This window comes from Euphorbia lathyris, chromosome 10, assembly GCF_963576675.1.
Source record: "Euphorbia lathyris chromosome 10, ddEupLath1.1, whole genome shotgun sequence".
In the NCBI taxonomy this organism is placed as follows: Eukaryota; Viridiplantae; Streptophyta; class Magnoliopsida; order Malpighiales; family Euphorbiaceae; genus Euphorbia; species Euphorbia lathyris.
The window spans coordinates 44,535,203-44,547,162 of record NC_088919.1 but is presented as its reverse complement, the minus strand read 5'-3'; the positions used below and the strand labels follow the sequence as shown (position 1 = coordinate 44,547,162).

Below are 11,960 nucleotides of genomic sequence, written 5' to 3'. Positions count from 1 at the left end.
TGTACTACCTCACCTTTGGAAGGATTTTTAGGTTTTACAATTGTGCCTAGGCAGAAATTACTCATGATGAAGTCAAATTCAAACACAATTTACACAAGAAAAAAAAATAAAAAGTATAAATAAAAATCAATAAAATTCAAAGTTACTTGTGCTACAATTGGTGTTTGTAGCGGACACCCTGTTCTCTTGCTTTTACTGACTTGGGGGATCCTGGAAATGAACAGTATCGATCTTCCTTGTGTGATCGTTCTCTAAATATGGTTTTAATCTTTGTCCGTTCACCTTAAAAGGATCACCCCAGTATTTGAAAATTTCAACAGCTCCATATGCAAATACACGGTTCACAATGAATGGTCCTGACCATCTTGACTTGAGCTTTCCTGGAAAGAGCCTCAATCATGAATTGTAAAGAAGGACGTTTTGTCCTTCATGAAACACCTTGTTCATGAGCTTTTTGTCGTGCCACTGCTTGGTCCTGGCTTTGTAATTCACCGCATTTTCGTATGAGAACAGCCTGAATTCCTCCATTTCGCTCAGTTGTAAACTTCTCTGTTCACCAACAGCCTGCGTCTCAAAATTTAAAAATGTTAACGCCCAAAATGCGCGATGTTCCATTTCCACCGGCAAGTGACAAGATTTCCCGTATAACAACCGAAAAGGAGACATTCCAATCGGTGTTTTATAAGCGGTACGATATGCCCATAGAGCATCATCGAGCTTGTTTGCCCAATCCTTCCGAGAGTTGCCAACGGTTTTCTCTAAGATTCTTTTTATTTCTCTATTGGAGATCTCCACCTGTCCACTGGTTTGTGGATGGTATGGTGTGGCAACCCTGTGTGAGACTCCAAGTTTTCCCATTAATTTTTCAAATTTCGCATTACAGAAGTGGGTCCCTTGATCACTGATGATCGCTCGCGGGACCCCGAATCTGGCGAACAGTCTTTTCAGAAATTTGACTACCATATGGGCGTCATTGGTGGGACTAGCTATTGCTTCGACCCATTTGCTCACATAATCCACAGCCATTAGGATGTATTTATTCCCTTGGGAAGTTGGGAATGGTCCCATAAAATCTATTCCCCAGATGTCAAAAATTTCGCACACAACTTTGTTGTTTAGGGGCATAGCATTTCGAGCTGAAATGTTTCCAGTTCGTTGGCACTCATTGCAAGTTCCAATGAATGCATTATGGTGTCCTCTGGCTTGCACTATGGTACAGCTTGCACTATGGTGTCCTCCGGCTTCACGGTTATGACAGTGGCTGAGAACATCCTGTCCTTCTTCTTGCGATATGCATCTTCGAATGATTTGGTCCGCGCACAACCTGAAAAGGTAAGGGTCATCCCAAAAATAATATTTGATTTCGGAGAAAAACTTCCTTTTTTGATTCGTGGATAGGTTGTGTGGTTTGAGCGAAGTTGCAAGGTAATTAGCTATATCGGCGAACCATGGCGCAGATTGTGCCGCATACATATGCTCGTTAGGAAACCTTTCCACGATTTCTGTTTGTTCAAACCTGCCTTTGTGATCTATCCTTGACAAATGATCTGCTGCAACATTCTCCGTTCCCTTTTTATACTTAATTTCCAAATCGAACTCCTGAAGTAATAGCAACCATCGGATCAACCTTGGCTTAGCATCTTTTTTCGTGAACAAGTATCGCAACGCTGCGTGATCTGTGTGAACAATCACCCTGGATAAAACCAAGTAGGGCCTGAATTTGTCGAAAGCATACACAACCGCCAGAAGTTCCTTCTCGGTAGTTGTATAGTTTTGCTGGGCCACGTTCAATGTTTTGCTGGCATAGTAGATAGGTCGAAACCTTTTCTCAATCCTCTGTCCAAGAACAGCTCCCACACAAGTGTCGCTTGCGTCGCACATTATTTCAAAAGGTTGCTCCCAATCTGGTCCTGCTAGTATAGGTGAGTTGATCAGGTTAGTCTTTAAGAGCTCAAAGGCCTTCAAACAGTCTGCATTGAAAGAGAACTCGACTTCCTTACGGAGTAGGGCTGACAATGTGAGTGCAATCTTTGAAAAATCTTTTATAAACCGGCGATAAAACCCTGCGTGCCCCAAAAAACTTCTCACATCTTTGACGTTCGCAAGCACAGCCAGCTTCTCGATTACTTCCACTTTTGCCTTGTCCACTTCCATTCCTTTCTCAGAAATTTTATGCCCTAGCATAATTCCTCCAGTGACTATGAAATGGCACTTTTCCCAGTTCAAGACTAAGTTAGTCTCCTTGTACCGCGCGAGCACCGCTTCAAGGTTGTTTAGACAGCTATCAAATGAACTTCCATAGACCGAGAAGTCATCCATAAATATTTCCACAGTCCGCTCCACCATGTCATGAAAAATCGACATCATGCATCTCTGAAAAGTGGCAGGAGCGTTGCACAGTCCGAAAGGCATTCTTCTGTAAGCATAAGTCCCATACGGACATGTGAACGTGGTTTTCTCTTGGTCCTCGCAATGAATTGCGATTTGGTTATATCCTGAATACCCATCAAGAAAACAATAGAATGCGTAGCCCGCTAGTCTTTCTAACATCTGGTCAATGAAGGGTAAGGGGAAATGGTCCTTCCTTGTGGCTTCATTAAGTTTTCTGTAGTCGACGCAAACTCTCCACCCTGTTATTGTTCTTGTGGGTACTAGCTCGTCCTTTTCATTTAGGACTACGGTTGTTCCTCCTTTCTTTGGCACAACGTGGACAGGGCTTGTCCACACACTATCAGATATTGGGTAGATAATGCCAGCATCGAGAAGCTTTATCACCTCCTTTCTCACAACCTCCTTCATGTGGGGATTTAGCCTACGTTGCGGCTGAACAGTTGGTCTGTGGTCCTTTTCCATCAAGATTCTATGAACACAGACTGCCGGGCTAATTCCTTTTATGTCATCAATTTTCCATGCGATTGCAGCCTTGTTTCTTCGCAAGACCGCCATTAGTTGCGCCTTTTGGTCAGGAGTTAATTTTGATGATATGATGACAGGACTTCCGCTAGGTGGTTCAAGAAAAGCGTACTCGAGATGTTCAGGCAATGGCTTCAATTCTGGCTTAGACACGGGCACAGTTGGTACCTCTGGTGGTTCTTGATGAGTTGGAACAGCAGGGTCTAACGGAGGTGTTGGAAAGTTGCTTTCAATGGAACAGCCTGTTCCCTCGCATATGTTCACCTCTCTCCCCAATAAAGTTTCTAATGTGTCCTGTTCCTGCAAAGTAGTAAGACTCTGAAAATCATCTAAGAAACAGCAAGTGTCATCATTATTATTCGCACGCCTCATTGCTTCATTTATTTTAAATATGACTTCCTCACCATTTATCCTTAAGAATAACTTTCCCTCTCCTACATCTATCAATGCTTTTCCTGTCGCTAGAAATGGTCTACCTAGGATAATAGGGACATGCAAATCTTCATCAATGTCCATTATAATGAAATCAATGGGCAAAATGAATTTTCCTACTTGGACTAACACGTCTTCTACTACTGCCCTAGGATAGCATACAGAACGATCAGCTAATTGAATAGACATATGAGTGGGTTGTGGTTCTCCTAACCCGGGTTGTGCATATACAGAATATGGCATTAGGTTTATGCTAGCTCCTAGGTCGCAAAGTGCATTTTCAATAGTCAGCTTTCCAATTGAACAAGGAATCGAAAAACTCCCTGGATCTTTTAGCTTCTTTGGAAGCTGCTACTTGTTTTGGAGTATGGACAAACAGTCTCTGTTGAGTTGTATCATGGAAATGTTCTCCAGTTTCTTCTTGTTCGATAGGATATCTTTGAGGAACTTTGCGTATGTTGGCATCTGTGCCAGTGCTTCCACAAAAGGTATGTTGATATGCAATTTCCTCAAAGTGTCCAACACTTTAGAATTCTGCTCCTCCAACTTCTTGTTGATTAGCCGCGTTGGATATGGCACCGGTGGGTCATACGGCTGTGGTGGTTTATATGCTCTTTCCTCCTCTTGATCTGGCTTACTTGCTTGGTTAGCCTTCCTCGTTTCTTCATTACCAGGAACAACTTGTTCCAGTTCCCCTTCAGCCTCTTTGGATGTTCCTGCACGCTCAGCATCCTTGTTAGATAAAACAACTGGTTGAGTTTCCTTACCAGACCTCAAGGTGATTGCCATGACGTCGCCTTTAGGATTTGGCTCAGTATTGCTCGGCATTATCCCCTTTCCTTTTGATGTGGACGCGGCGATCTGGTGGACTTGTGTTTCCAGATTCTTGATCGATGCCTGCGTCTGTTTCATGAACTGCATCATCATTGTTTTCATATCTGGTTCGACTTCTTCCTTTTGTGGCACATGTTGCTTATAATGCTGCTGAGGTTGTCTTTGGTAATGTCCTCCTTGCTGTTGTTGATACCTCGGCTGATCTTGATACTGTGGTGGTCCTTGTTGGTCTGGTTGGCCTGTCCATCCAAAATTTGGATGGTTCCTGGTTTCCGAGTTGTAGGTGTTAGAATAACGGTTGGGCTGATTCCTCTGATTGTACCCTGCGTAGTCGCATTCAGCCCGTGTGCCTTTTCCTTGCTTAACTCCAGGACAGTTGATATTGAAATGAGCTCCTCCGCAAAAACCACAACTTTCATTGAATGGTGGTTCACTAAATGGCGGTTCATTATGAATGGACGAGACATTTATCTTTCCCAGCTGCCGAGTAAGCTGTTCTACTTGGCTTGTTAGTTTTGACACGACATCCTCGTTTCCTGTCCTTTTTCTTTCACTTCTTGACGAATGCCAGTTGTAACTCGTGCTGACCACTTTCTCTATTAGGTCATATAAAGCTTGTGGCTCTAAATCTTCTGGGTTACCATTCGCGATAGATTCGATCTGGATTTTGTAAACGTTGGTCGCGCCATTGTAAAAATTCTGCATTTGCATCCACATAGGGATACCATGATTTGGCACCCTTCTGAGCAGCTCCTTGTATCTTTCCCATGCTTCTGCCAACGACTCATCTTCGTCTTGTATGAAGCGTGACACTTCATTTCGTAGCTTGATGGCTTGTCGAGGTGGAAAATACTTCATCAGAAAAGCTCTTGCCATCTCTTCCCAACTCGTGATCGTTCCAGGCTGTAAATTTCGCAGCCATGTTTTTGCTTTATCCCTTAGTGAAAAAGGGAACAACTTTAATCTGATCACGTCATCAGAGACACCTCTGTTCGACCTGAATGTGTTGCACAAGGTGATGAATTCTTGAAGATGCCCATTAGGATCTTCAGATTGAAACCCATTAAATTGCACCGAGGCTTGGATCATTTGTATCATGGACCCTTTTACTTCGAACATGTTGTTTCCCTCGTTGGGCAATACGATACACGATGAGTGTCCCTCGGTAGTTGGCCTAGAGTAGTCTCTGATTCTCATAACAGGAGGGTTATTATTTTCTCCTTCCTCTTCTTGGTTTGGTGGAACTGGTTGTTCTGGTCCTTCCCTTCCAGCCATTCTTCTCTCTCTTTGCCTTTCTCTTTGTCTAGCACGTCGAGCTCCTGCTTTGTTTCGTCTACACGTTCTCTCTAATTCGAGATCGATAGGAAAAACAGGAGGTGCAGCTCTACGCATAAACGAAAGAATGACCTTTTTGTTCCTGCACGCCTTAACACACAGATTAAAAACACCCTGTTTTACAGAAATTTCAGCTATAAATTTTCTGCTCTCAATCCCCGGCAACGACGCCAAAAACTTGTTGTCCTCAAATGAGACTCTAGCAAGTGCACTAGATACAAGTAATAAAGTGATAAGTGAGTATCGTCTCCACAGGGATTGTGATTTAAATAAATATCGGAAATCGTTGCTAAACAGTGTGTGTTACAACAGTGTCTTCCTTTATGGTTGATTGTTTGATATTGGTTGTTTAATGACTCAGGCAGAATGATAAAACAAGGAAATAAGGTTACTTTTCAAAGATTTTAGGGAATAGAACAGGCTCGACATAACCGAACACGGTGTGCTACATCTTACAACATTCCATGAATAAAAGATAATGCCAATGAAGCCAAAGTATCAGTTTTGAAGTGAGTTTGAGTCAACTGTCGTGTGTTCTCAAACTCCTAAGATTTACTAACATCTTTAGCGTCCTAAAGATACGTTCTTTCTAGCATTAAGAACAAAACTGCATTTCTAGATGAGAAAACCCTCGACACAACCTTCTAACTTGTCAGCTTCGAAGTTGGGAGATCAATAGAGATATCGGTGAAGATGAAAGCAGTGTCCTAACATTCATCTAACACATACATACATGCTTAAGCAAGAAAGTTAAATCCTCATTGACCACAACATTGGCAAAATACTAAATATTCATAAAAACGTTGTAAAACTTACATCACCGGGCCGGCCAGGCCGTGCCCGTTCAAAATGTCTACTCACTCATATCGAGCAGTGAGCAGAAGAGGATTCTTGTTACAGCTTGAGACTCCATGAGAGCTCTCTTCTTCCTTCTATTCTACTTGTCAAAAAAAACTAAAACTAAGAAAAAATTCTGATCCCTAAACCTTCTCTGCTTTTCCTATTTAAAGGGAAAAGACAGAGACTACTCAAAATCAGTACAACTTTCGTACCCTTTTACAAACAAAGTCAACTACTTACTACAATTAAAATAAACTAAAATGATTAACTTTTAGATTAACCCTTGAACACTCAAGGGGGTGAGACTTCAAATCATCTTGCTTCTTTGGGCAATCCCATCGCCACACACTTTCACCTGCTGTCCTGCCGCTTTCCTTTCACTGCCACCAACGATCTGTCGCTGTCCGTCATTGGATAATCTGGCGTTTAACTGCTGGAAACAAGTAAGGCTCCACTCCTCATTGGCATTAGCGAAACAAGCTGTTTCCAGCGAGTTTAGCATTTTTCTTTGCTTATCTGCACAAGGACATTAATTAGCCCTTAATCCTTACAAAATGATATAAAAATACCCGAATTCCCTTATAAATTATCTGTTAAACTTAGTCAATTTCATGCCTAACAAAAATCATCCATGAAAACTTCCATTATATCTTCAATGAAGTCATTAAATATTGCTGTCATACATCGTTGAAATGTTACTGGTGCATTACATAGACCAAAAGGCATTCTCCTATATGCAAATGTTCTATAAGGGCATGTGAAGGTTGTTTTGTCTTGGTCATCCGGGTAAATGTAAATTTGAAAGAATCTGGAATAACCGTCTAGGAAAAAATAAAATGCATGACCGACTATCCTTTCGATCATTTGATCAATGAAAGGTAGAGGAAAATGATCTTTCCTAGTTGCTTTGTTTAGGTTCCTATAGTCTATACAAACCCTCCAACCGGTGCTGGTTCGTGTAGGTATCAATTCACCTTCATCATTTCTTACAACAGTTATGCCTCCTTTTTTGGGTACACAATGGATTGGACTAACCCATTCACTATCCGAGATCGGGTAAATGATTCCATTGTCTAAAAGTTTAGTAATCTCATTTTTGACTACTTCTTTCATGTTCGGATTTAAGCGTATTTGCCTATCCGCTTTAGGTGGCTTATCCTCTTCTAAGTGAATTCTATGCATTACGATACTAGGATTAATTCCTTTTAAGTCTGAAATTTGCCATCCCATACTTCCTATCCTATTTCTAACAACTTCTTTCAATTTTTCTTCTTGATCATTTGTTAATTTGTTAGAAATAATTATAGGTAGAGAATCGCCTTCGCCTAAGAAAGCGTACCTCAAATGACTGGGTAACTCCTTAAGTTCTAATTTAGGGGGTATTATGATTGAAGGCGGAACTGGTCCATCTTCTCGAATTAAAGGCTCTGGGTCCTTATCATCTAATTCCTCACCTATTATAGGTTCAATTATTTCTTCACTATGAATAACGTCATTGACACATTCCTCGACTAAATCAAGTTTCATACAAGCGAATTCCTCCATAGGGTATTTCATCGCTTTGTTCATATTAAACTCGATCTTATCTTCTCCTATCCTTAAAACTACCTTCTACTAGAGCGCGTCCCATGTTCATAAATGGTCTACCGAAAATTAAAGGGCAATTTACATCATAGGCAAAGTCTAATATAACAAAATCGGTAGGAAAAATAAATTTATCGACTTTGACTAAAACATCTTCAATTATACCATATGGTTTCTTAGTGGTTTGATTCGCTAATTGCAAAACCATATTGGTACGTTTGATATCTTCTTCTAAACCTAACTTGTTAAAAATAGACAACGACATTAAGTTTATACTTGCTCCTAAATCACAAAGACAACTTGGGAATTCAATATCTCCCAATTTACACGGAATAGTAAAACATCCGGGATCTTTGAGTTTTGTGGGCAAATTACTTGACACGATTGAACTACAGTCTTCAGTTAACGAAATGGATGAAATTCCTTCCCAACTGATTTTCTTTGAAATTAAATCCTTTAAAAACTTACCATAGTTAGGAATTTGTGTGATTGCATCCATGAACGTTAAATTGATGTGCAAATTTTTAAGTTTATCCAAAAACGTTAGAAGTTGTTTATCATAGTCCTTATTTCGGACTTTGTGCGGAAAAGGTGGTTTGGGTACAAAAGTTTTGGTACTTGTGTCAAATGGTGAAGTATTTGTGTTTAAGATATCTTCTTTGGACTTTGGTAAATCAGTTCCTGGTAATGTTGCATCTTTGGGCATTTATGGCCCTTGATAATTTTTCCCTGAACAAAGAGTGATAGCCTTTACCTGCTCTTTCAGATTTTCTTCCGTATGGCTGGGAAGACTTCCCTCTTTTCGGGATGGAATTGATTTAGCAAGTTGACCAATTTGAACCTCCAAATTATGGATGCTAGATGAGTGGTTTTTAATAAGCTGGTCGAATTTATTTTCGATCCGTTTAAAACCATCATCGTGATTACTTATTTTTCCACTGATAGCATCTATAAACTTGTCGATTTTAGAAGATAAAGTGCTAATCGTATCTCTTGACTGATTTTGATAATTAGTAGTACGATTTTGATTAGCACTTGCATTATTGTTATTGTTATCTTTCCAGTTAAAGTTAGGATGATTCCTCCATCCAGAATTATAAGTATTAGAATAAGGATTATTAGTTTGGTTTTGCCCTTGGACAAAATTCACCTGTTCGATCTCACTCATGTTTTCGTAATCCACATCCGTTTGGATTGGATTACCATTGGTATCGCGTGGTGCCATAAACTTGTCAATTTTGTGCGATAAAGCAGAAAATTGGGCTTGTAGCATCGCGACTGGATCAAGTTCAACTATACCTTTAACTGATGGTGTGGTTGAGGATGATGGTTTTGCCACCGGTATATGTCCACGTTCCGCGGGCCACATACTGCTGTTGATTGCCATTTCCTCCAAAAGTTCTCTCGATTGGGCTGATGTTTTCTTCATAAATAGCCATCCCGACATAGCATCTAATGAACCCCTAGTTGTAGGATTTAGTCCATTGTAAAATGTTTGCATTAAAAGTTCAGCGGGTAATTGGTGGTGTGGGCATAAACGTTGAAGTTCTTTAAAACGTTCCCAAGTTTCATAAAGAGTCTCATTATCATTTTGAGAAAAAGATGTTAACTCCTTTATGACTCTTGCGGTTTTTGCTAAAGGAAAATATTTTGATAAAAATGCTTGGGCTAATTGTTCCCAAGTGGCAAAAGTTGCGGCTGGCATAGAAGTTAACCATTCTTTGGCTCTATCATTCAAAGTGAAAGGAAAGAGGCGAAGTTTGATTGCTTCTGCAGTCACATCTGGGATTTTAAAAGTGTCACAAATTTCAAGGAAATTTGTTAAATGGGTGTTAGGATTTTCGTTAGGTAACCCGTAAAATGTTACATTATTTTGCAACATATTAAGCAAAGCTGGCTTAATTTCAAATTGGTTTGCAGTGATTCTGGGTCTAACGATACTATTGGTTACACCGGCCACACCTGGCCTAGCGTAATCCATAAGTGTTGGTGGGTCTGCCATTTTTTCTGGCTCGGTAAATGTTTTTACTGGAGTCTTATTTTTGTTTTTCTTGTTTTTCTTGTTCTTCCTAATGGTTTTCTCAATTTCTGGGTCTATAGGGTCTGGTACAATGCCTGAACTTCGAGAACTGCGCATGAACCTGAAATCTTGCACGAACCGAAACTACCTATAAAACAGAATTCGAAAAAAATAAATAAATTAGTAAATTAAAATTATTAAATTATAAAAATTAAAATAAGTATGTTTAAACCTAGATTCGAAATAAAACACGAAAAATCTAAAATTTTGTCAAAAATTTTGGCGTTCCCCGGCAACGGCGCCAAAAACTTGTTGAGCGATTTCCGCAAGTGCACGGTATACGCTTGTAGTAATAAAAGATATCGAACCCACAGGGAACGCTTTTTAACTAAAACTTTATTTAATTCAGTTTTAATCATGTGTTTAGGTTTAATAAAAGAAATTCGTTTAATTGATTGAATTGGTTTGGGTAAATTAGGATTAGATAAGAATATTATATCGAGTTTAGAGAACAGTTCCGTCTTGAGATTTTGATTACAAGACAGATACTTCCGTAATTGGAATAAATAGAAGGTATAAAACTTATTTTCATAAAGCAAAGAAAACAACTTCAACTTTGGAAAGACTATGGAGATGTAATAATATAGGAATTTATTCAATTAAATGGCTTTGAACCGTAGAAATCTCTCTGGATCGGAGCAGATTACTACCTTAATCAAACTAGTATTTTATGTCTGATAAGCCGCGATCAGCGATCATATCATCCATAAAAACTAAATCTGTCAAGTGTTCAACAAAGTTCTTATATGAATAAGATGGAATAGAACATTTTAATAAAAACACCAATTTATCATTTTGAAAATCGTTTTGTCAGAACAATATCAAAATAACAACAGAAAGAATGTATTGAATAAATAAGTATATCATTAATGAAATGTGAATCTTCACAAGTTAACAGAGAAGTAGAAACTTGGAGAGCATTGCAACGAAAACTTTGAGATCCGGGTTGTCAATCTTTCCCTCAAACTCCGTAGGTTTGTCAGACCCCATACGCTTCAGCCGTCAATTCTTCTCGCTGAATCTTCGGAATAGAGACTGGTCAGTCCACTACCAGAATGAAAACTTGTCTCTGATCAACCTTTGAAACTAAACTAATACTGTGTTTATAACTAATCTAATAACAACTTGTGTACATCAAGTTTGTTTACAGAAATGAAATCTAACTTTCTGACTCTTTTCTGATTCAGAAACTCAACACAATAACTCTCTTCTCTAACTTTTCTAACTTAACCAACATCTCAAATTTCTGAAATGGATCACTTATTTATAGTTGTTGAAGGGTTGCAAATGATGGGTCGTGTCCGCTGGTGAAGAGTCGCTTTTATCCAAACGAACAGACGCGTTTCTCGGATTAAAACATGTGAAATATGTGCAGAATGCTTCACTGTCGCGACTGAGATTCTGAAAATCTCAGTCGCGACAGGGGGTACAGGGGCGAGTTGAAGATTTCGTTCTTCTTCCGTGACGCCTTTCGTAAGTCGCGACTGAGATTATGAAAATCTCAGTCGCGACAGAGACTTGTCTCCCTGTCTCTCGACTGCTTCTCGTCCTCCTTGAGCGTTCTTCTGACTAATATGCATTCTTGGTATGTTTTTTAGGGTTTTCCTCCGTTTTAGCTCCATTTTAGCTCCGTTTTAGCTCCTATTTGGATTTAACCAAATAATTAAGTACCTTGCATCAAAGAAGTAAATAAAGACGTAAAAGTATTCCAAATGAATATAATTAGCACGATTTCAATGTAAATTTAACATATTTATATATGATATTTTAGGTATATTTTGGGCTTAACAATGTTGTTATATGGTGTTCAACCACAGTTGAATGCATTAAAAGTATTTGGTTGCCAGGGTCATGTACTTGATAATACTCCTTCTCGAGGGAAGTTTGGTGATAGATCTATTAAATGTGTTCACCTTGGCAGTGCAGGAAATCAGAAAGGATG

At 39.4% G+C, this 11,960-nt stretch overlaps 1 non-coding gene across 1 annotated transcript; it reads left to right on the top strand.

Moving 5' to 3' along the window:
- Positions 1 to 9,455: 9,455 nt before the first annotated feature.
- On the top strand, positions 9,456 to 9,562 carry LOC136210118 (small nucleolar RNA R71). Its single transcript, XR_010677825.1, has one exon. It is a non-coding gene; the product is annotated as a small nucleolar RNA R71 (small nucleolar RNA).
- Positions 9,563 to 11,960: the final 2,398 nt, after the last annotated feature.